This window comes from Heterocephalus glaber, unplaced genomic scaffold, assembly GCF_053883595.1.
Source record: "Heterocephalus glaber isolate CG9 unplaced genomic scaffold, H.glaber_assembly_v1.0 deba00001553, whole genome shotgun sequence".
NCBI lineage: Eukaryota > Metazoa > Chordata > Mammalia > Rodentia > Bathyergidae > Heterocephalus > Heterocephalus glaber.
Genome location: NW_028258344.1, coordinates 30,896,573 through 30,923,084, shown reverse-complemented (window position 1 = coordinate 30,923,084; position 26,512 = coordinate 30,896,573). Strand labels below are relative to the sequence as shown.

At 33.5% G+C, this 26,512-nt stretch overlaps 1 pseudogene; it reads left to right on the top strand.

Moving 5' to 3' along the window:
• The first annotated feature begins 20,971 nt into the window (after positions 1 to 20,971).
• On the top strand, positions 20,972 to 25,860 carry LOC101712223 (endoplasmic reticulum resident protein 29-like; annotated as a pseudogene).
• Positions 25,861 to 26,512: the final 652 nt, after the last annotated feature.

Here is a 26,512-nt window from a genome sequence, read left to right as displayed (position 1 = left end):
TTGCAAGCACAAGGACCCGAGTTCGATCCCTGGTACCAAAAAAAAAAAAAAAGTAATATTTTAAAACATATGCTACCAATTTGATGACTTAAGAGCAAAGAGCAATTTCTGAACTGGTTGTTCATTTAACTCTTACTTAGAACTAAATGCTCTCCACCAGTTTTGAGTTTTATTTTTCTTAAATAAGAAATACAAATGAGTCTTACAAGATAGCAGTAGAGCTTTCATTCCCTTCTTGTTTCATCATCAAATTTTTACTGAGCAGCTCCTTGCAATTATAATTCAACATACAAAGGCAGTTTAATTACATTCCCAATATAACTAAATTATCATTTCTTATAGCTGTCATCTTGATCCTAAAATAATCAGTCTGTTTCCTATGAATGTTAGCATATAATCAACAGTACCTCCCATAACACGACCTTTTCTTGACCCAAAACTGAAAGAAAATAGTGGTTTGTAGTTTCCAGCTCAAAAAGGCCTGTTTGAAAATTACTGCATTTGTTGAGCATAAAGTCTTTTGTGAGTGTCCATTATCAAATATCTCACAATGCACTTTCCTGCAAAACTGTCATAAATTTACTGCAATGGACAAGTGATCAAAATACACAGTTAATGATTAAGTTAAAAATATCACAAAAAAGACACACTGCCATTAATCCCCTTCAAAAATACTCCCCCGCCATTTGAACACCCTTATCCCACCCTTCTTACCACCTTCTGAAGCAGTTCTGGAAGACCTCTTTCCTGTTGTTACAAAGCATAATGAAAAATGTAGTAGATGCTGCTGCTCAGTGCCATACAATAGAAAGACAGGCTCCTAAAAACATTACAGTGTGTGCTCATCCATCTTATTGATCACATCTGCAAACATGAGACTTCTGGCTCTTCCCTAAAGTAAAAATGATCATGAAAAGTAAACATTCTGAATCAGTTCCAGGCCTGGTAGCAGCCACAACAACACAACTAGACACTCAGGAAAGAGAATTCCCAGAACCACCTCAGAAAGTGACAAGGATGATGGGATAAGTTTGCTCAAAGTGAGGGTGGATTGATGGCAGTGTGTCTTTAACTGTAATATATTTTTAAAATTCAACTTTCACCATATTTTTAGATCACCTCTCCAATAAACAAAGGAGGTTAGAATACTGTATACAGTTTTGTATCATTCGATCTCTTCTTATTACAAAGCTTCTGTGCAACAAGAGAAACCACCAACAGTGTGAAGAGACAACCCACAATGTGGGAAAAAATCCTCACCTGCTGTTCCTCAGACAAAGGCCTACTATCTAGAATCTATAAAGCACTTAAAAAAATCAGACCTCCCAAATTTAAAGACCCAATCCAAAAATGGGCATCTGAAATGAACAGACTTTTTTCAGACAAAGAAGTAGAAATAGCAAATGAACATATGAAAAAATGTACAACATCACTCGTCATTCAAGAGATTCAAATGAAAACAATGCTGAAATTCCACCTCACTCCAGAAAGAATGGTTGCTATCATGAAATCAACCAATAAGATATGCTGGCGAGGCTGTGGGGAAAAAGGAATCCTTCTCCACTTTTGGTGGGAGTGCAGACTGGTGCAACCACTGTGGAAATCAGTACGGAGATACCTCAAAGAACTAAGATTGGAAATCCCATTGGACCCAGTTATTCCTCTGCTGGGTAACTTCCCCAAAGAATTAAAAGAATCATACCACAGTGATATATGTGCATCCATGTTTATAGCAGCTCAATTTGTAATAGCTAAAACTTGGAAGCCCAATTTCTCATCAACTGGAGACTGCATAAAGAAAATGTGTTTTTTTTTTAATAAAGAGGAGTACTACTGAGACATAAAGAATGAGAAATTAGAGATATTTATAGTTAAATGGATGCACACTGAAGTGATACTCGTAAGTGAAATAAATAGGACACACATGTGTAAATACCAAATAGTTTCTCTGGTGTGAGAAACTGAAAGTGTAAATAAGGACTAAAAGATATAATAGATAACTGTGAAATAGGAAGAAAAGGTGAAAAGGGGAAGGAGAAGTGGGAGGGGTAGGGGAAAGAAAAGAAGGGAATGGAATTAATATGAGAAAATGGAAACAAAGTCTTTGCAAATAGGGAGGGATGGAGGGGTTGAAAGGAGGGCAGGGGAGTGGGGAAAAAAAAAAGAACCGACATAGATTACATAAAGGTACAAATTTCCAATGATGAATGTCATTATATTGTATACCTAAAATATACCGATAAAATTAATTTTAAAATAAATATAAGTGATGGCTAGGACTAGTAGAAGAAAGGAACACGGTGTAAAAATTTCAAAGATATTATTAAGAATGTCAGCTTTCAAAAGATTGATTTGCTTGTAGGGAGAGTAAAAATTCCAGAATATATGAGAGAACTCATTTGTTCTCTCATCTTTGTTGTCTGAGACGTTGTGAGATGGAGCTTTTTGATTTTTAAAATAAACAAACCAACAAAAAAAGAATTTGAATGATAGTATAGCATTAGAAAACCTGAGAATATATAAACTTGAACTCCTGTCCCAGTTGTGCTTATTGTGGTGATTATTTCCCTGAATAAACTAAAGTATTCCCAGTACTGTCTCATACTGTATTTCCTCATGTCACCAGGCAACTTAGTTTATTTTGCATAGGTGACTCACACATAGGTGACTCACAGGTTTTGCTTATTATTTTACTTTCATTTTAATAAACATATTTAGGAAGGAAATCTACTACAAACATACCCTGCCAAAGAAAGCTTTATTTAATAACAGTCTAACTTCTAAAGAATTAAAAATATTTTCTTACTGTTGCTGTTTTGTGATTATACAAGAAAAAGGAAAATTTCAAGAAATATTTCTTTATGGCTCTTAAAAATGTGCGAGGGTAAGTCAATAAAGATACTGTACTTAAAATTACAGGGCGTAATGAATGACTTTCTATTTTTGCTTCAAATACTTGAATAAAAAATAAGGTTTATTTGTCTTTCTTGATTTTGTTGTAATGAATTATTTCTCACATTATTTCCATGAGCCTGTAAATCTGAAGTTTCAGTGAAGAGCACTGGTAGGAAATTTTTAATTTGTCTTAAGTAAAACCTTGGAACACATTTTCAAATTTGGTTGAATCTATGCTTTCCCAGATTGCAATCCTAGCTAGGCACAATTAAATGCATTTTTTCCTCAACTACATTGCTTTTATTCTGTCAATAAAAATTACACATATAGTTAACTGAGCTCTACAGACCTTTAAAACTTGCTATAATAATTTAAACTCTCAATAGAAGTACATTAGAACTCTGCTGTTTCCTTATCAACACTTAATATTATCTGGTTTGTTTTTCCTATTTTTGACTTTCTCATTTGAAAACATAACATTAACATCCTTTCTAGTGAATTAGAGCATCAAGTACTTAGCCATTTGGTGGATCTTTGATTTTAATGTCATGTTTTTGTACTTTGTGAACTGATTTTCATTAGTTTTTCTATGTTTTGTGGACTTGTAGGAGCTGCTTTTTTAATTGAGATTTTCTTTTTTCTGTTGTAGACATAAAATTATCTTCTAACTTTGTACATGGTGGGTATCTTTTGTTGATGAGGATAATAGTCAGCAAAAAGTAGGCAATGTTTCAGTTACAAATAATTCCAAAAATCTAAGTATAATAACCTAGTTGTTGTTCTGGAGGGTCAACAGGACAACTATTTCAGGATTGGGATTTCTGGATCTAAAAAGTTTCCATCTGTTTTCTCTGCCATTTCATATATAGACTTTGTTTTTACAATTAAAAGGAAAATAAAATGGAAGTAACATATATTATTTTTGCTTACAATTTATTGGTCAAAACAGGACACACTTCCTGGCCACATGAGACTAAGACATTTTGATGTGTATAGAAGGTAGCAATCACTATTCTTGCCAAAAATTATTATATATAATATAATGTAATCATCAATTTTTACATAATGATCTGTGGTTTAGAAATTTTTAGTATGAAACATTTCTCTGCCATAAAGGCATTTTCTCATATTTTCTTTCATGGAGGTATTCATTCTTTCATATTTTCTTCTGTCCCCAGTATAGTTTTAGCATGTAAATGTTTAATCTCCTAATAGGCTGTTTGTGTGTCATGTACGAAGCTTTCTACCTTTATCAGTCAGACTTTCCAACTTTACTGCACTTAATAAGCTCTTCTTTCTTCATTGGTTGAGCCAACTTCTTTTCCATGTATCAAGTTATAACAAAGGGCTAATTTGTTAGATGGGAAACAAGAGGGAAGAGAGGGAAAAAGGAAGTAAAAATAATTAAGATGCAATATACATATGTACCAATTCCCTGTGTATCATAAACACATACTAATATAAAGAAATAAATATTAATTAAATGGATTAAGCAAAGTATAAATGTTAAGTGAAAAATTAATATTACAGAAAATAAAGACATTAGTCACTAGATAGATTTAAAAAAACAAATACTTATCTTTTAAAACAATATTTAAAAAGCTAAATTTTAGTAATAGTAAACAAGAAAAATACTGTGTATCAATAGATTTTGAAATAAAAAACAAGTTTTCATATACAAACAATATTGAAATATAATGAAAAAATATGATAACTGAAAATAGCAATGTACTTTAGAAATTATTGAGCTACTAAACTTTTATTAAGATACATCTCAACAAACAGTAATAAAAGAGAGATTGTACGATTTTATGACTGTGGAAGAAATTCTATACATAGGTAGATAAAATGTTTCCAACAAAGAAAGTGGCAGACTCAGTTTTATCAATTAGTTCTACCAGAATTTTAAGGCCAAGATTATTCTAATCTTCTATGGGCTTTTGTTTTCAGAAAATTTAAAAATAGCAAATGTTACTGAACCCATCTAAGGGAATAGTAGAATGGTGCCAACATTAACACCAACATAAACACTGGAAAGAAAAAAGTCAAACAAAACCTATTAAGGTTAAAATATAAGATAACATGCTCAACTTGGATTTATCTCAGGAGATTAAGATCAGGCAACATGTAAGTTTAATGTATCACAGAACATGGTAAAACATGCATTCTTATTTGTAGAGGTATGATCATTATGTTAAAAAATAATAATAAATATAAAATTAAATTTAAAATGAAAATTTGAAAAAAATGATTGCTTATACAAAAGTATTAATTAGAGATTTTAGATAATCAATGCAGAAAGTTTTGATGTAAAAAATAATTTGCACACATAGAAAAAATCTTCAAATTAAAATAATCAGTATGAATATGAAACAATATAGTTAGATATGAAGTGAATAAAAATTGTAGACATCTGTTTCTACTACATTTGCAAAATGTAAAAAGAAATGTTTTATATCATTTTAATTTTATAGAGTGTAATTTCTTATGCAAATATAACAAACAAATATTTATGGTGAGAAGGAAGTGAACTAAGTTTGCACTTACAGGTAGACTCAAAATTTTTATTTGAGTAAAGTTTTGAAATCAAATTAATTAATGTAAAATGTTTTTAAGCCTCATGTATGATAGTCAAACTGATTTTGCTAAATAATATGTAAATCAACTCATATAGGTTTAAAAATATCAATAAAAACCAGTAAAATCCCCATATTTCAGCAATGTTGTTTGCATTATACTTTCAAAGGTACATAGTTGTTCTTCAAGATATGTGGGTGCTAGTGTATGTTGGTCGAAAGAGTGATTTCCTTAAACACCAGAATCACAATTTTCAATGACATGAGTCATTCTTGGTTGGATCGTTGCCATGGGAATATTGACTGACATTTATTCGGGAACTTCTAGCTTGGTCAAAGATAGCTTCTGTAGGTATTCTCCATAGGTAATTTGAAACAAAATCATCTCAATATGCTCCATTTTCAACAAGAATCTATAGTTGGTAGGTTGTTTATTTGAACTAAGATCATTGAGGAGCTTACATTAAATTGATTAGGTACTCCATAATGCCTTACAATCTGATCTATTTTTTTATCTTTATCCAACACATATTGCATCTTTTTAATTTGGTCATAAGAGCTTAATGCTCATTTCCACTCATACACTGTCTTTACAAAGGATGTTTTGCTATAATATTATTTGTTTAGGACATGACCATACTTTAGATGTACTTACTTTACAAATAATAGTAACATTGTTGTAATCTGGTTATTGTTTGTTTATAAACTTCTATTACAAATTCTACATGTTGATAATATAATTGAATTGAATAAAGGACAAATATAGAGCACAATTAGTACAAATATAAATGTGTATTTAAAAGAAGAGGGCTTCATGGGATCTTTCACATCATACCATAGTTGTTTTGGTATTAATTGAGTAGCAGGACCAAGTGTCCTTTAGGATTTCTTCAAGGTTTTGGTAAAAATGCCATACTTTTGGTTTGGTGTTCAGTCAAGCCTTAATAATGATACATTTGAGGGCCGGGGATTTAGCTCAGTGGTTTCGCCGCCTGCTGTGCAAGCACAAGGACCCGAGTTCGATACCCAGTACCAAAAAAAAATATTAATAATAATGATACATTTGATTGATTGATTGGTCAACTGATTGATCAGTTTTTCACTGTGTAGTTCACACTGATCTTGAACTCACCATATAGCCTAGGCTAGCCTTGAACTCACAAATATGATCCTGCCTCAGCCTACTGAGTGCTGTGATTACAGGCATGCACCACCACATGCGGCTAACTCTAGTTATCTTTGTAGAGTTATCCTCAAATTGGAATGGCTATGCCACAGAGCTTAGAGTCTACACTAAATTTAGTGTTAATATACTACATTGACATTAATACTGAATTACACTAGGTCTGAAATTTTTAGACAGTGAAGTGTTATCTTTAAAAATGAAGCTAATGAGACACATCCATTTCCTGGAAGTGCATACAGAATACATGTAAGTAAAGATCAAATGCCATTATTTAGAGTGCTCTTTGTGGTGGGAAGAATTCTAAGATAGTCCCTGTCTTAGATCCAACTACTATAACAAGGTGCTGTGGTTAGATTTGTTTAAAGAACAAGAATTTCTTTCTTACAGCTCTGGAGACAGGGGAGTCTGAGAATAGGGTGTCAGTGAGATCAGGTCTTGGTGAGGAGCCTCTTTTTGGTTTGTAAGTACTCTTTTTTGCTGTGCCTTCAGATGACATAGAGCAGAAAAAGAAAAAAAGTATCTCTCTCGTCTCTTGTATTTGTCTGACAGAACTTCTTTTTATGTCTTTTGGGCTTTTGCTGCATATAGACACAGCTCTGATATTCTTTTTCTTACTCACACACACATATACACACACACACTTCTACATCAATTTTTTGCTTCAAACAGCTGCTACATTTGAAGATAACTTCTATTATCATGTTACTATTATGCTACTCTTCCCTTTCATCACATAGTGAGGGCAATTGGTCCTTTATTTTTAGATATTCTCCATTTTATCCACATCATGCATATCATGATCTCTAAAAGAGACATCTGGCACTTTTAGTCCACCAAACAAAGTCTTCAATTACCTATTTTTTCAAAATACATATCCTCAGAAATTATATACGAACTCTTTTTTATTAATTTTATTGGTATATTTTAGGAATACAATACAATAGCATTGAACATTGGAAATTTGCACCTTTACATAGTCTCTCTTGGTTCTTATTTTTTCAACCCTTCCAATTCCTCCCTATTTACAAGACTTTGTTTCCATTTTTTCATTTTCTCATATTAGTTCCATTCCCTTCTTTCTTTCCCCTACCCCTACCACTTCCCCATCTCCCTTGCCCCTTTTCTTCCTATTTCACATTATCTATTATACCTTTTACTTATTTACATTTTCAGTTTCTCACACTAGAGAAACTATTCAATATTTACATGTGTGTCCTACTTATTTCACTTAAGAGTATCAGCTCAATGTGCATCCATTTAGCTATAAATGTCTCTAGTTTCTCTTTTTTATGGCTGAGTAGTATTCCGTTTTATAAAGAAACCACATTTTCTTTATCCAGTCTCCAGTTGATGGACAACTGGACTACTTCCAAGTTTTAGCTATTACAAATTGTGCTGCTATGAACATGAGTGAGCATATATCACTGTGGTATGATTCTTTTAATTCTTTGAGGAAGTTACCTGACAGAGGAATAGCTGGGTCAAATGGGACTTCCAGTCCTACTTCTTTGAGTTATCTCCATACTGATTTCCATAGTGGATGCACCAGTCTACACTCCCACCAGCAGTGGAGCAGGTTTCCTCTTTCCCCACAGCTCCACCAGCATTTGTTATTGGTTGATTTCATGATAGCAGCCATTCTTTCTGGGGTGAGGTGGAATCTCAGCATTGTTTTCATTTGCATCTCTTGAATTACCAGTGATGTTGAACACTTTTCATATGTTTATTTGCTATTGCTAGTTCTTTGTCTGAGAAAGACTGTTCATTTCGGATGCCCATTTTTAGATTGGGTCTTTAAATTTGGGAGGTCTGATTTTATTAAGTTCTTTATAGTTTCTAGATAGTAGACATTTTTCTGAGGAACAGCAGGTGAAAATATTTTCCCACCTTGTGGATTGTCACTTCACACTGTTGGCAGTTTCTCTTGCTGTACAGAAGCTTTTTAATAAGAGATCCCACCTGTTGATTGTTTGTGCTAGTTAATGGGCAACTGAGGTTTTGTTCAGAAAATCTTTTTGAACACCAATGTCTTCAAGATTTCAACCTAACTTCTGTTCCAGCTGGTTCAGCATTTCAATTTTAATGTTTAGATCTTTAATCCATTTTGATTTTAGTTATTTCATGGCCAAAGTTATAGGGCTAGTTTTAATCTTTGACAAGTTCAAACCCAATTTTTCCAGCACCATTTATTAAAGAGGCTATCTTTCTTCCAGTGAGGGTGTTTGGCTCCTTTGTTGAAGATGAGTTGGCTGAGCTTGTCTGGAGTTGTTTCTGCATCTTCTAATCTGTTGCACTGATAGTTGGGTCTGTTTCTTTACCAGTACCAAGCTGTTTTTATCACAGTAGCTTTGTAGTACAGTTTCAAGTTGGGAGTTGTGATACCCTCTGCCATGTCTCTGTTGCCTAGAACTGTTTTTGCTATTCTAGGTCTCTTCTTGTTCCATGGATTTGGGCCTTTTCTCTCCTTTTTCTGATAAGGTTGGCTAAGGGTTTGTCAATTTTGTTTATTCTTTCAAATAACCAACTCTTGGCTCCATTGATTTTTTTTTTTTTTGTATCATTCTCTTAGTCTCCATTGCATTGATTTCTGCTCTGATCTTTGTAATTTCCTCCCTTGTAAAAGCTTTGGGTTTCTCTTACTCTTCTTTTACTAAAAGCTTGAGGTTTAGCATCAGGTTGTTTAATTGAGCTTGCTCTGTTTTCCTAACATGATTATTCACTGCTATGAATTTCCCTCATAAGACTGCTTTCATTGTGTCCCATAGATTCTGGTACATTGTATTGTCATTGTCATTGAATTGTAGGAACTGATTTCTTCTTTAATTTCCTCTGTGAACCATTAGTTATTCAGAAGTGTGTTGTTCAATTTCCATGTGCTTATGAAATTCTTGCAGTTTCTTTTGCTATTTATCTCCAGTTACCTCACACCATAGTCTGATAATATACAGGGGATAACTTCAATTCCTGTACACTTACTTAAACATGTTCTAGGAGCGAGTATGTGTTCTATTTTGGAGAATAACCCCTGTGCAGCTGAAAAGAATGTCTATTCTGATTTTATGGGGTGGGACACTCTTTAAACATCTGTTAAGTTCATTTGTTAAAAAGATTTTGATTGAGTTCTAGTATTTCATTGCTTATTTTCTGCCTAGTTGATCTATCTATGTGTCACAGTGGGGTATTGAGGTCCCCCACCACTATTGTATTGGTGCTTATTTGATTTTTCCTGTCTGTTAGTATTTGCTTTATATAGTTGGGCACACAAGTGTTTGGTGCATATATGTTTATGATTGTCATCTCTTCCTCTTGGATTATTCCCTTTATAAGGATGTAGTGTCCTTTGTCTCTCTTCAGTGTTGGTTTGAAACCCACTTCACATGCAAAGAAGATAGCTACTCCTGCTTTTTTTTTGATTCCTGTCACATAGGGTATTGTTTTCCACCAACTTTCAGTCTATGTGTTTCTTTTTGAATTAAGTATGTTCCTTATATGCAGCATATTGTTGGATCTTGCTTCTTGACAGATTCTGCCAGTCTATTTCTTTTGATTGGTGAATTGAGATCATTAACACTGATGGTTATAACTGATTATTATAACTTATTATGATATGTATGGTTATAACTGATATGTATTGACTTATCAAGAATTTTTCTTTTTGTTGGATTCTCCCCCTTTGCTTTTAATTTCTTGTCATACCCAACGGATTCATTCTGCTGGGCTTCCTGGGTTGTGATACTGGTTGTCTTTTCCTAGGATATTGTCAAATTTTTCAGTGCTGCTTTGGTGTTCATAAAGTTCCTAAAGTGCTCCTTATCCTGAAAGTATCTTCTTTCTCCATCAATTTTAAAAGATAGTTTTGCAGGGTACATCAATCCGAGTTGGAGGTTGTTTTCCATCAGGGCTTGAAATATGTCACTCTAAGCTCTTCTTGCTTTGATGGTTTGCGTTGAGAAGCCTGCTATGATTCTAATGGGATTTCCTTTGTGTGTGATTTGTTTCTTTTCTCTAACTGCTTGTAGAACTTTGTTCTTCTGTTGAGTTTCTGGAATCTTAACAATTATATGCCTATGTGTAGATCTTTTTTTAATCAAGGCTATTTGGAATCCTATATGACTCACTTATCTGTATGTAAAGTTCTTTTCCCTTGCTTGGGAAGTTTTCTGCCATTACTTCTGTGAAGAGTTTTTTATGTCATCTGCACTCTCTCCTGTTTCTTCTTTGACTCCAACCAGTCTTATGTCAGTCTTGTTTGCATCGTCTAGCAGCTGCTGGATTGATTTCTCGTGTTCCCTTATAATTTTGAAACAATTTTTCTTTTCCTGGTCATTAATTGCAATCTTATCTTCTATATCTGAAATTCTGTCCTCCCATTGGCTCATTCTGCAGTGTAGACTTTCAATGGAGTTTTTCATCTCCTGGAAATCTGTTTGCATCTGTTTTATGGATTCCATTTGTTTCCTATGTTGGGATTCCATCATGTTCCTCAGATCCTCTATTTTTTTTATCTGTGTCCACTCTAGATTTATTAATCATGTTTTGCACTATGGGTATCTCTGCTGTTATCTGAGAAATTATTTCTGATTTCCTTTTCTCCAGATTCTCTTTTGTTACCAGTTCAGGGAGTCCAGGTGATTGAATATCATGTTGTTCCATCTCGTTTCACTTTGGGGTTGCTTTAGTTGATCTGGAAGTCTGGTTTTGAGACTTGTTTATATGTTTTCTCATTTCAACAGTTGTGGGGTTGGATGTGTGCTACTGTTGACCACATGGCTCACCTCCCCAGTGCCGGAGGTGGTGTTATGGCAGCCCAGAAGGTTCACCTCCTTTCTACTGGGGACAGCTTTGCTCCCCAGTGCTAGGCATGGTGATATGGTGGCCTGGAAGCTTCACCTTCTCTGTGCTGGGGGTAGCTCACCTCCTTGTTGCTCGGGGCACTGGTATGTTGATCCAGAAGGTTTACCTCCTCTGTGCTGCAGGAAGCTCTGCTCCTCGGTGCTCAGGGTGGTGGTATGGTGGCCTGGAAGGTTCATAAACTCTTAAATCTATTTCTTCCTCCAAAATCTAGAATTATCTTTTCATATCCTTGATTGGCTTCCCTCCATTTGCCTGATGGAACTTGTGTCCAAAGTGAATTTCTTCCTCTTTTCTTTTCTTTTCTTTCCTTTTCTTTTCTTTTCTCTTCCATTCTTTTCTTTCTTTCTTTCTTTCTTTCTTTCTTTTTTCATCTTTGAATATGCTCAATTTCTTTAGTATTTATCATAAATGCCATTATTTTATTTATGTAGCTAGGCACCTCTTGACTTCTACCTCCTTTGAGTAGTTTTTCTTAATATGTTTCTAACAAGAAATGGTTGCTCTCTCTTCTCTTTCCTACCTGGTAAATTGCTTGTGGTTGTAATTATATCTCAAATATTTTCTTTGATGTTTAAAGTCAATACATATTTCTAATGTCCTTCCTATATAATTTCTGCCTTATCATGTATGCTTTCTGTATTTATGTCTGCCTATTTTCCCATTGCACTCAATTTTATGAAATTTATATATGAATTTTATCTTCCAAACTGATCATTGGGTATATTATAAGAACTTTTATGTGTATTTGTGCCTAAACAGTATTTTATATATCAAGTATGTCTAATATTGAGTTGCACAGTAAGTGTAGAAATTATGCCTTTATATTCTATATGTCTAAGATAATTTTAGTATATAAAAATATTTAATAGTGATCCTGGGTAGCCTTGTTTTTCAATGATCAATTTTCTAAGGAAAATTATTGCAATTCTGTTAAGAGAATTAAAATAGAGTATGAGCATCAAGAGAATGGTACAAAGATTCTGTGTCAGCTATCATGGTATTACCAAATTTATTATCATTGATTCTATTGGTAGACTACAAAGAATCTCTACTTTCAGAGTTTTTACTTTATCTTTCTCATATACCTACTTAATTTTAGGTTTTCTAACTCTGCTTAAAAGTTAAAGTAAAAACAAACTGGCTTGAAAAATTCTCCATGAAACAGAACTTAAACACCTAGAAGTAAAACAGTGCAAAGCTGTTTTTACTTTTGCCTGAGAAATGAAGAAGCAAACAGTTGATGAACCAAAACTTAACAAATCATGCAGAGTGCAACAAAGTGCATCGAACTCCAGATGGCCTCTACAAAATAGTCATTATAAATCTCCAAAACCTCTTTCCACTTCCCCTAGGAAAGTTAAAAATGCTTCCTTACCACATAAAGAAGAGAAGTAAGCACCTATGCTGCCACGAGAAACACTAGGTAAATAAGTGACTGAATACACTAGTAGACAGAATTCCTTCCACTCTGCTTTATATTTTATCCTCATTAGAAGCAAAAGTGAAATAACAGATTATATTTCCTTGCCATGAGCTTTTATTGGTAATGTTTCTCAAAATTCCTTTTGTGACATTAATGTTAAGTAAGTTTTCTAAAATATCTGGAGTCCCAAATTTAATACCCTCAATTCTAGGTTGTAAAAAACTATGTGAACTTCAAAACATATCCAAATCTATGACCTCTTTTGAAGCTATAATACTTTTTAGTCTTGGCTTGCTCAATTAATGGGGTTGGTTGTTTAGGTGGTTTGAGTTTCCTACTGCTACATAACTGGAAATATTTCCTACAGTAACACAAACAAGAATAAAGCACAATTTTCTTGGATTAAATATAAAAACACATGTAAGTAAATCATTTAAGACCTATTTGCAGATATTGCTCCTGTCTATTAGAACACCATTTTTTCATTTTCTTGTGAACTTTAAATATGCACTGAAATAATCTTTTAAATAGCTATACTACTATTTTAGCAAGAAAATTTTCATCCTCATTCGCTCATTGATATGAATAGTATACAATATTTAGATTTTTAGATTTTCATAGAGCTTTTTTTTTCATTTGAGGGTAGTGTAGCACATTTTGAATTAATAACATTGTTCTTTTGTTTTTTTAGGTGTAGGGACTATTCCCATGTGAACTGAAATTTATTTGTCTAGTCAATCAAAAGAAAAGTCAGAGTGAGTCATAATCCATAACCCTAAAACAACTACAAATATCAAGAAAAATATAATAGCTTTCTTCATTCTATGAGTCGTGTGTTAACCCTTACCTAAAAGAAAGAAATAAAAACAGAAATCTGATTGTCTTTTCCATCCTGATATCATTGATTTAACTTAATAAGACAGTCATTTCTATGTTATAGTGCTGACTTGTACCCATTTTACTAATTTCTACAGCACAGCATGGTTACCACAAATACAAAAATCATGTGGATTTTCCTATACTTCCTTCTTGGATTCATCAGTTTTTTTGGTTATGTGGACATGGTTTAACTGAATGTGTGAGAGTTTCACTTTTTGATTTGTCCAAAGGTCAAATTTATACTCACTCTGTCACTTTTTAAAAGGAGGAGAAATAGAGTCACTAAGAACTTATAATTTCACAGATCTAAAAAGGATATCTGTGCTTTCTTTTTTTTACCATACCAAAATGTTCATTCCCATTCTAGGTGAAAAAAGGGTCCTATTTTTCTGAATTCTTTTGGTGATTCTTTTTACAAGAGAACCACAGAAAAAAATAATAACAACAAGGAAAAATAAGGAAGTTATTTCATGTTATTGCTCATATGTCAAGTAGACTTTCATCTTCAGGAATGACTTTCTGCACTTTCACAGGAACTAAATTTACTCATGGAAACACAAAGGGTGACCACTAAGGCCAATATACAACTCTGTGGTAAAAGATAAATATAAGGTACTTCCAATATGATACAAACTTTTAAAATTGTTCCAGGCTAGTTCAAAAGACTTACATAAATTTCATTTAAGTCAGTGTAAGTTATTTTTCCAAATGGTTCACACATCTGTAGTTCCCATTAAATGCTTCTTTAAATTCCATGTTGTATGCATTTTCATTTCACTGCCAAGGAAAACAGAAACCTTCTTTCAGCTCTACATATTTAAAAGAGGAGTGAGTGACCTTTAATGACCAGTTAAGTTGAGAGTATAGGATTCATAGGCTTTAGGGTTCATAGCCTCCCCTAGAGAAAATTTTGTATGAAAGTGATGTAAAATTTTTGTATACTATAAAGTGCATTTAAAACTGTATGTCTAGAAAAATCATCAAGGACTCAGAATTTCATTTCAGGGTAAGGTTTGAACCTTTAGATCAATTATGACAAGTTGATACAAGTATGCAACAGTCTGTGCTAATTTTATACCCAGTAAAATACAACTGTTCTTATATGGAGGATTACAAAAGTCAAAACTGAATTTTCCTTGCTGCATTTGCTTGAAGTGTACTCATTTTCAATGGAATGAGTGATCTCTAAGTGAAACACATTAACATTTTTAGTGCTGATTGAAAAATTCTCAAAGAAAATATCCAAGAAAAATGTTTACATAATTTTTCTTTTCTTTCAAATGAGGTTAAAGAGAAATTCAGAAATAAAAAGTGCTATCATGAACCTTGCGTCATGATGACTTGTCTTGCAAAGTGAAATTGGATTTTAGATATAATTTCTGCCACTTTAGTATTCTCATGTTTATCTCATTTACATAATGCTTATCATCAACAGTTCTACTCTCTTCACTCTTCCTAACTACAATAACATAAAAGAGTTTGTCTATTTTGTGTTCTGTTGTGGCTCTAGTGCTTACAGTGGTGCTAGGCACTTGGTAGGCACTGAAGAAAAATTTGCTGTTTTGTTATTTGTGTAGTTATTATAAGTGCAATATATATATATATTCTATAGATTTATACATAATGTAAAAAATAATAGAATGTGATGTGATGTAAGCTTTAAAAAGTATACAAATAGATTTGGGGAAGAAGTATTAAATTTCATCAATAAATATTGGTCTGAAAATTAATGTGTGAAAAATATCTTTATGTAACTTCAATTAGATATTACTATGATATTTTCAAAAATATTGGTAAGAATGAGATACTACTATACATTTTTTGGTAAAATAAATTTATTTTGATTGTTTTTATAGAACTTTGAAAAGTGCCATGAAGATTGGAGTTTAATTCATTTGCTTTTATCATTCAGTTTTATGAAATTAGTAACATTTTTCAATTCCCAAAGTTCTTCTAACTTGTTCATTATATGCATGTCAATGTCATCAAAAATCTAATGTTTAAGCTATAATATTTCAAATGCTTTAAATTCACTGAGATGGAAATGTTTCCTTGCCAAACAAAATTTTAGCTAGGAGAAAAATCTACTAATTTCTACTCTCCAGATAAAGATAGTATTTGAGTTATTCAGTAATACTTTTGGTAAACACAATCATTTCTGTAGGCCATGGTAACTCACTGATTTTTCTATAATTTATGTCAAGGACTTTGCTTATTACTGACAATTTTAATGATTATCAGAGCCTTCAATTACCTTTTATACCAGATGTACAGTTAAAAAAGAGAGAAAATTTGTTGATTTCTATTTTTTTTTCACAGAAATGCATTGATTCTTTCAAAAGAAAATATTTAAGTGTAGAGCAAAAAAAAAAAAAAAAAAAAAAAAACTACAACAAAAAACACCCTACTCTCCCCCAATTCTTTGTCTTATGTTTTGTTTTTATTACGAGATAAAAAGTAGTGTGTGTTTTTTTGGGTTTTTTTTTTTTTTGGTACCAGGGATCAAACTCGGGACCTTGCACTTGCGAGGCAGTCACCGGAACCACTGAGCTAAATCCCCTGCCCAAGAGATAAAAAGTACTAAAAAAGTTATCAGTCATTGCTTTATTTAATATCCCAGTTTTGGCTGAAAAAATAATAAAATATATCCAAATAAAAATACGTACACTCTTCATAAAGACAAACTACATCCATAATTGCTTTTGTTATGCTGTAATCTTAAAAAATGAAGAAAGACACAGTTGACATTTGAGATGCAATAGGATCTTTTAGGACTGTAAAAAATACGTCATTAAAGATAATGAGAATTATGAATTCCAGTTAATTTTCCTGATTTAATAAAATGACAAATACCTTAAAATTCTTTTAAATGTTATTGATTAGGAATATTCAAACTATTTTCTTGTTGGCATCATGGATACTTCTTGCCAAAGGTAGCTGAATGAGCTTGAGAGCCAAAGTAAGATGTTTTTTGTCTGTTCAACATAAAAAAATATATCTTTTAACGACTGAAGAGATACCTCTACGGATGTTTTGATGAGTTTAGTAGTTTTTTAAATAGTAACATGTAGACAATTTAGAGGCATAAATACTTTGAATTAATTTTGTATGAAATCTATGTAGCACATTTTTACAAAATACTATTTAAATGTAGTGACAGATTGAAGATTAAATTTTATTTCAGAAATTCTTTGTTTAGAGTTAAATTCTAATGAGTAGTATATTACCTTTGTTCTGGAAAAAACAATATAATTTCCTTATTCTGTAACAAATTCAGGGTGAAGTAATACATAAAAGTACCATCGAATATAGGACCAGCTGGTGTTTCCATACTCATTTTATTGCTCGCATGTTGAAAATATGTCTTAACACTTGCACATATGATAGTTTTTATTTCTTTTCAGAATTTTGGAACCTACAGTAGTATAACTAACACTTTGATTAAAAAATATGTGGAAATATGTATCAGCTCTAATCAGTTTAGCAATTCAATAAGAATGACTATAAATCTTCACTTGCACACAGCACTGAAAGTCTATAAAGGAGCTATATATGTACATATATATATATATATATTCTATAAGCTGTTATGCAAGTTTTATGTTTATGTTATCTAAAGAAATTGCTGGTTGACTGAAGTTTCTTAGAGTTCATATAGATTATTAAAAAGGAATTACTTATACTTTGACCTGTCTCCAAAATCAATCTATTCTGTGCCATTATGACTATTTGTAACAGATTCTATTTTAGAATAGTTGTCATTAGAACTAGCAAATGTGGTTGAAATTGGGACATCTTGTTAAAATCCAAATGCCTCTGCTTTTAATAATGAAGAAAGTGTAATTTTACTCCCTAAGCATTACATCCTAAATGCAGTGTCAAGAGCAATCAATATCATTTAGTGAAAATCAAGAGCAAGGTGGTATAAAGCACCCTGACTCAAGAGGAGAGCACATAAGGATTTTTGCTACCTCTTAAGTGATTATATTTAAGTTTGGCAAGCCTTTGATTTGGTTTTTTCCCTAATAACATTCCTCTTTGATAGACACCTAAGTTATTTTATTCTTCCAGTAAAATCCAAATTTCAGCTGTGTTCAAACAATGTAACCTTTGATGTACTATTTATGTCTGTTTGATGGACAAATTTTAATTAGTTACTATTCAACTTTGTGTGCAATGTTCTTGATATTAAATTTTTAGTAGTTTATTCTTCTATGAATCTTGATGTGTGGACTGCTGTGCTGGATGTAGTCAGAACAGAAATTTAGTTAAGTTCAATAGAAATCAGGACATTTTAAAACCATCTTGCCCAGTAAGCTAAAGGAGTGTATATTCTCTTTGTTTGCCATTTACGCTTCATGCTTTGAAGTGGAATCTTATCAAGTGAAGCCCTTGGGGCCTGGTCAAGAGATTGAGATCAATTGTACACTGGTAGATTATTTAAAGATCATTTTGTCAGAAGATTTTTTGAACTGGATTCAACATTAACTCCTCTCCCCTTTTAACTAATATAGAACTCTTCTTAAGCTTTTTGGTTTTCATCACTATTATATCCTAAAAATAATTATTCCTTTAATTTGTTTATTTAGATCATTTAATTGGCATTCTAAAGTGCATGTATATCTATCAAGAAGAAGTGGCCTGAGTTCACAATTAGTACAGTACATGGTTGGTTTTAAAAAGAAAAATTAAAAAAGAAAGAATTCTAACTAAGAATTGCTAAGAAATTATGAACATTCTATCTCCTCAAAATATAACTGTGATTTCAAAAAAATTACCCTAGGCATGATTACTACATGTCTTTCTGAATTTGATTCATTTGAATTAATGTGATGATCATGAATTTCATCCATTTTTCTGCAAATGACACAATTTTATTCTTGCTATGGGTAAATAATACTTCATTATATTTGTATACCACAAATTTTTTATCTATCAGTTGACAGGGATTTATTTCTATAGCTTGACTATTGTGAATTGGACTTAATTAATATGGTTATCCAGGCATCTCTACAATAAGCTGACTTAAATTATTTTGACAATATACCAAGAAGTGATACATCTGGATCAAAGGGTAGCTTCTTTGTAGTTTTCTTAAGCAACCTTAATGCTGATTTCCCTGGTGACTATTCTAATTTACTTTCCCACAGATAGTGTAGAAGAGTTCCTTCTTACCTGCATCCTCAGAAGCATGCATTCATGTCCATATATATGTATGCATTTATGTATTCTTGGTGACAGCCATTCTGCCTGTGGAAAGATAGAATAAATCTCAAGATCATTTGGATTTACATTTTCCTGATGCTAAATACTTTGAACATTTTTTTGAATACTTATTGGTCATTTGTGCTCCTTTAGAGATGTGTCTGTTTTCTTTATTTTCCAAATTATTAATTGGGTTACTTGTTTTGGTCTTAATTGCTTTTTGGTTGTTTTTTGGCGGTCCTGGGAATTGAACTTAGGTCCTCACACATGATAAGTAAGCATTCTATCACCAAACTATTTCCACAGCCTTGGTGTTTACATTTTTCTTTATATAGCTGAATATTAATTTTCTGTCATAAGAGTATGTGGCAAAAAATGTCCTTGCATTATGTAGGCTGTCTCTTCATTCTGGTATTGTCTTTCCTGTACAAAATCTTTTTGATCTGATGTAAAACTATTTGTCAATTCTTGTAGTTCTCTGATTATTTTCTGGGCTACTGGAGTCCTATTCAAGAAGTCATTGCCTGGTCTTATGGTTTCAAATGTTTCCCCTGTATTTTCTTCTAGCAGTTTTAAGTTTCAGGTTTTATACCCAACTCTTTGATTTTTTTTTTTTTTTTTGTACCAGGAATCAAACTCGGGACCTTGTTCTTTTGAGGCAGGAGGCAGAACCACTTAGCTAAATCCCTGGACTTGATTCTTTTTAAATTTATTTTTGTACAAGGTAAGAGATAGGGTTCAGTCCCAATTTTCTATCTGAGAATATCTAGTTTTCCCAGTATCATTTGTTAAAGAGACTTTTTGGCCTAGTTGTCAAGATTCCAATGGTTGTTGCTGTATAGGTTTACTTCTTTGTCCTCTATTCGGTTTCATTTATTTATGTGTCCATTTCTATGCCAGTACCATGTTGTTTTTGTTAATATGGCTTTTTAATATTTGCTGAGATTGGTTATTGTTGTAGCTCTAGGCATTTCTCAGAATTGTTTTGACTATGCTTAGTCTATTTTACCTACATATGATTTCTGGATTGTTTTTTCTACTCCTCTGAAGAATTTCATTGGCATTTAATGAAAATTGCACTAAATTTGTAGATTATGTCTAGTAATGTGGTCATTTTAACAATATTAAATCTACTAATCTATGAACATAGGAGGACTTTTCATCTTCTAGTATTTTCAATTTCTTTCTTATATTTTCAGGGTACAAATCTTCACCTATTTGGTTAGAATGATTCTTAAGTTGTTTGTTTGATTGATTGATTGATTGAAAGAATTATGATTGAGTTTTTAAATTTTTTTCCTCAGCAAATTTATTATTAGTGTATAGAAAAGCTATTGGTTTTGATGTTGATTTTGTATTTTGCCACTTTGCTGAATTTGTTTATTGAACTAAAACTCTTCTGGTGAGAGATTTTAGGATCTTCTAATTAAATGATCATATTTTCTGAAAATAAAGATGATTTGAATGCTTCCTTTCCTATTTATACCACATTTATTTTTTTAAATTTGCCTAATTGTTATCCAGTTTGGGGGTGCTAGAGTCTACTTCTGGAGGTAGTTTATAGGTTCTTTCTGTCTGGAGCAAAGAATTGATCAAGCCAAGTGCAAATGATAGCAAAGTTTTATTCAAGGTAGGAAAAAAATGGGCTTTGCAGAGTGACTTTGAGCCACCTAAAAGTAAGAAAAGAAGTACATACTATACCATGAGGGCTGGCCACCACGGAAGAGAGCACATAGAGGCAAAAACTCAGTGTGGTCTGTCCTTTTGTATCATTCACTGCTCAGGCTGAGGTCAGACCTAGGGCATCCAGTGGAAAACCTGCTAAAGTTCTCAGAGAAGTCCACATGCAGGGCTTTGAGAACTGTTCTGTGCATGTGTGACATACCCTAATCTCCTGTCTCAATTGTGCTGGCTAAAATTTCACGAAATATATTGATTGAGTAGGAGCAGAGAATGGACCCACTTAATTGTGACTTTAGAGAAAATGCTTTCAGTTTTTCTCCCACTGAAAACTATGGGTTTTACTGTGGATTTGCTGTATATAGTCATTATATTGAGGTAAGGTCTTTCTCTACTTCAGGGTTTTCAAAATGAAGAGATGTTAAATTTTGTTCAAGGTTTTTTTATTTTGCATCTATGGACACAACCATGGGATTTTTTATCTTTGATTCTATTCATGTGACATATTTTTTTGTTTTTCATTTGTAGGACCATGCTTGCATCCCATGTATGAAATAAGCTTGATCGTGGACTATGATCTCTTTAATGTGTTGTTGAATTCAGTGTGCAAAAATTTTATTGAGTAATTTTGCATCTATACTTATCATGGCTATTTTTCTGTAGTTTTACTATTATTTTTAAGTCTTTGTTTGGTTTAGGATTAAGGCAACACTGACTTTATAGAATGAATTTGGAAGCATCCCTGACCTTTCTGATTTATGGAAAAGTTAAAGGAGTATTTGTGTTAGCACTTATTTAAAAATCTGGTAAAATTCAAGTGTAAATCATCTGGTTCTGTTCTTTTCTTTGTTTGGAGAATTTTTATTACTGCTTCAAACTTATTATTATTTTGCTATTTGGGTTTTATATATCCCATTAATTCAATAATGTATATCATATGTGTTTAGAAATATATCCATTTCCTCTAGAATTTAACATTCATTAGAGTACATTTTCAGAATATTCCCTAATGATCTTTTCTCATTGCTAAACAAAGTATCTAACACCTACAAACTTTATTTGGCTCATGATTCAAAGAATTCAGTTCCTGGCCAGCTGGCTCCAAAGCATAAACATGGTGGCAGCTGGTTAGTTCACAGTAGCTGGAAAGCAGAGCAAGGAAGAGTGCCATACAGGAATGGCCCAGAAATCAGATATACTATTTGTAATAGTTTATATCTAGATGTCATCCCAAAGCCTCAAACACATATAGGCAGGATTTTTGAAACATCATGTGATGTGAGGAATTGAAGTTTGCTAGTCATCCCCAGGGAGGCTACCAACCTACTTCAGTTGACTACCTTATCTAACATAATCCACACTTTTCACTTCACACTCAAACATATCTCCATAAACCATACTTAATCTCCACAGTTAAAGATAAATAATCCTGATGAACACTTTGGAGATTTCCTGCACACTACTGAAAATGCAATTATCTCTCCTACAATGTGTAAACAGCGCCACATATAGTCAAAGACCAAAGTCTCCAAGGCTGAAGACAAATGTAGCTATGACACCCTGGAGAATTCAAAAAGCAAGTTATATGTTCTGAATATTGCACAGGGTACCACATTTTCTTTCCAAAAAGGGAAAGTAGCACAGGGGGATAGAAAAGAATATGACTAAGGCTTCACTTTCCAACATCACCTTATCTCAAAAAGCCCACCTGTCTGGAGTCTCCCCTGTACCTTCACCTTCATTACCACATGTATATACACTTAATGCTCAGGAGCAGCACATTCCCTGGTCTTCAAGGATTTCCTTTAAAACCTAGGTGGAAGTTTCTATGAGCCCATAACACTTTCATTCTGCATGCCAATAAAACCAATATCATTTGGATGAAACTACTGTCTGCTGTAATCATTAGCAGCAGCTGGGTCCTCTTGGAGAATGGTTTCTGTGGCCTTTGAGGGCTTGAATGACTAACCACAGTGAAATGAATCCTGAGAAAGCAATTCCAAGGTGGCTTTTCTTGAGTGAAGGGCTCAGATGCTTCCTTTTCAACTGAAAGATTGACATTATTGCAACTTTGAGTCTTCAATATGAAGAGTCTTGCTGATTCCTGAGATTCTCTCAATGCATCTTTATTCCTGTCCTTATATAAACTACTTGGTTTCTTTTTAGTGGTGCTAATCTTTTTATAAACCAAATCTGCTCTGACCTCTACTACATGTGATTCCATCCTGCCCCACAATTAAGTTTTTCAAATTTTTCTCTTCACTTTTTGCTCCCAATTTTTAATGTAAATCTGACCAAAAAGTAGCCAAGAGTACTCAGGACACAGCTTGAATATTGTGCTCCCTTAAAATTTCCTCTGCCAGATTAAACAATCTAGCACATTTAAATTCACCCTTCTACAAAGTCTCCAGACATGGGGAAAATGTAGATAAGTTATTTGCCACAGTGTAGCATACATGACTTCTACTTCAATTTCTGATAAACTTGCCATCTGAAAATTCATGATTTTGACCTTTCCTTCTCATTCCTATCAGCATTCTAGTGTTCTGAGCTCTGACCAGAACCATCCATGAGACTCTGTTAAGAGCATTATAGGATTTATCTATTCTGCATCTTCAAAACATTCCACATTCCTACTGCAAACCAGTTCCAAAGGCTTCTGAACCAAAGGGTCAGGTACAGTCACAACAGTTACCCATTCCTGGTACTACTTCTCTGTATTACTCAACTTTCTTATTGGTGGACAAAATATTTGACAGCCATAATTTAAAGGAGATATTTAATTTGCTCATGGTTTCAGAGGATTCAGTACACAGAGAGCTGACTCAAAGGCAGGAATTTCATGTCAGAAGTGTGCGGCAGAGCAAAACTTAGTTCATTGTAAATGTGAAGCAAATATTAAAAACAACATCAGAGAGGAAGGGGCCAGGGGCCAGACATTCCTACATGATCCACTCTAACTGAACCTTATCCCCTGGACACCTCCCAAAACAATCAAGTTCACTAATAAGCTTAATTGTTACAAGTTGGATGTTATGTAATATAACCACTTTCATGTCTACTTTTATTAATTTGGATGTTGTCTCACTTTTAGTTTTTTCTAAAGATTTGTCAATCTTGTTTATCTTTTAAAAGATCTAATTCTTTATTTCATTGATCTTTTTAAATTGGTGGTGGAGGTCTCTATTAATTTCAATGTCTATTTTTTTAAAAATTGCTTTTTTCTACTGATTTGGAGTTTTGTTGGTTCTTGTTTTCCTAAGACCTTATGATCCATGATTATGTTATTTATTTGATATCCTTCAGAGTTTCTAATATAGGCAACTGTAGCTATAAATCTTCCTCTTAGGACTACCATTTTTTACATTGGTTAATACTTAATTTATGGTCTAAAACATGGTCTATTTTGGTAAAAGTTTCATGAAGTCCCCCCAAAATGGATATTTTGCAGTTGATGGAATATCCTGTAGATATGTACAAATTCCATTTATTTGATCTATATTATAGTTTAAGTGTGATGAGTCTTGCTGATTTTTTGGTCTGGTTGACATATTTGTAAGAGTACAGAGTCTATCTTTCTTTTTATGTTTACTTGTATTTGTTCTGCTGGGTGTGGTGGCACAAGTTTTAAAAATTGTGTGTGGCAATATAAGGTCACAAATATTTTTATTTTTAATTCTTGGTGGATTGTTTCTCTTTATTAACTATCTTCTTTGTTTCATCTATCTAGTTTCAAATTGAAGTCAGCTTTGTTAGATATGCCTAAGTTAAACTTGCTTCCTTTTGGATTTCATTTGCATGGAGTATCATTTTTCCATCTTTTCATTTTCAGTCTGTATATATCTTTCCAAGTGAAGTGTGTTTCCTGCAGGCAACATGTAGTTGGATCTCAACTTTCAAACCAATTTGTCACTCTATGTTTTTAAGTGGAGAATAATATCATTTATATTCAGAGTTATTATTGGAAACTATGTGCTAATTGTTGTCATTTTGTTGTTCTGATATTTGATTATTTCTATTAGTATGTGTTTGCAGTACAGGCTTTTACAATCATATTTGGGAGTTGGTAAATGTACATAATACAGCTTGTTGCTTTTCTAATACTGTTTTGTTTTGTCTAGTCTTATTCTTCTATGTATAGTATTTCTTTAAGAATCTTCTATAATGAGTGCCTCCTATGTGCTGGGCATCCCATTAGGTACCTGTGCACACTAATGAAAGATACAGTATATGTACAACCCAATCTAGAATACACAAACTTGTAGATAAAACCAGGGCCTTCCCTTCCAGTGTTGTTAAATGTGTCATGGGTGAATGAATAAATATTTAGTTGTGAGAGCTTGTCTCCTTTGTAGGCTTGTTAACACTCTATTTTTTAAATAAGTGCCCCTTGGGAAGGGGAATTAACCCCAAAGCCCCTGGACACCCCAGTCACTCAGCTCTGTGCACCCTCAGGTCATTCTCAAAAGCAAGTTCATCTTGGTGAAGTTCAACACCCAATACCTCTATAGTGAAAAGCAGGATGAGTTCAAGTGACTGGCTGAAAACTCAGCTTCCAGTGACGATCTCTTGGTGCCAGCGGTGGAGATCTCAGATTATGGTGACAAACTGAACATGGAGCTGAGTGAGGAAATACAAGCTGGACAAAGAGAACTACCCAGTCTTCTATCTCTTTCGGGATGGAGACTTTGAGAACCGAGTCCCATACAGTGGGGAAGTTAAGGTTGGAGCCATCCAGCGGTGGCTAAATGGGCAGGATGTCTACCTGGGTACGCCTGGTTGCCTGCCTGCCTATGATACCCTGGTGGGTGAATTCATCAGGGCCTCTAGTGTGGAGGCCTGCCAGGCCCTCTTGAAGCAGGGGCAGCACAACCTATCAAGTGTGAAAGAAACCAAAAAGAAGTGGGCTGAGCAATACCTGAAGATCATGGGGAAGGTCTTAGATCAAGGTGAGGACTTCCCAGCAACAGAGATGTCTTGAATCACCAAACTGATTGAGAAGAACAAGATGAGTGACGGGAAGAAGGAAGAGCTCCAGAAGAGCTTAAACATCCTAACTGCCTTCCAAAAGAAGGGAGCAGAGAAGGAGGAACACTGAAAAGGCACTGGAGTTTCCCAGGGTTTGCTGGGGTATGTAGGGAGGGGAGAATTACCTGCTGTCTGTAAAACTCTTGTGGAATATAAGGGGGTGGTGGACAAACTGGTATTAAAACAGAGATCTGACCCCTGAATATGCCTGGACATTGATGCAGATGTGACCATGCTTAGGACATCTCTAGAGCCGGTCTGGGGATAGCTGGAACACTTACCCTAATGATTAGCAACTGTCCCCTCTGAAGGAATTGGTGCTACAAAGGGAGGGTACTGCCCAGATCCTTGACAAGCATAATTCTGATTCAAATAAAGTTTCAGTGTTTTGGTTAAGTGGACTAAAAAAAAAAAAAATCTTCTATAAGACTGGATGAATTCTTTTCAATTCTCTTGACAATTATCTTGGAGAGTTTTTATTTCTCCTACAGTTTTGAAGAATGGCAGGTATTTCATTTCAGGGTCCTCTTATTCTTTAGAATTTCTATTGAGAAATTCATTGTATTCTAATGGGTTGGCTACTATAACTGATGTGAATTTCTCTTTTGTAGTTTTTAATAGACTTCATTCTGAATTTCTGGCAATATAACTATAATATGTTATGCAAAGTTTCTTCTCTGATTGTGTTGATTTTGGATTCAAACTGACTTCAATACCTGAATGCCTGTTTCACCTAGATTTGGGAAATTTTATTCTATTATTTCACTGAATAGTTTTTCTGTACCA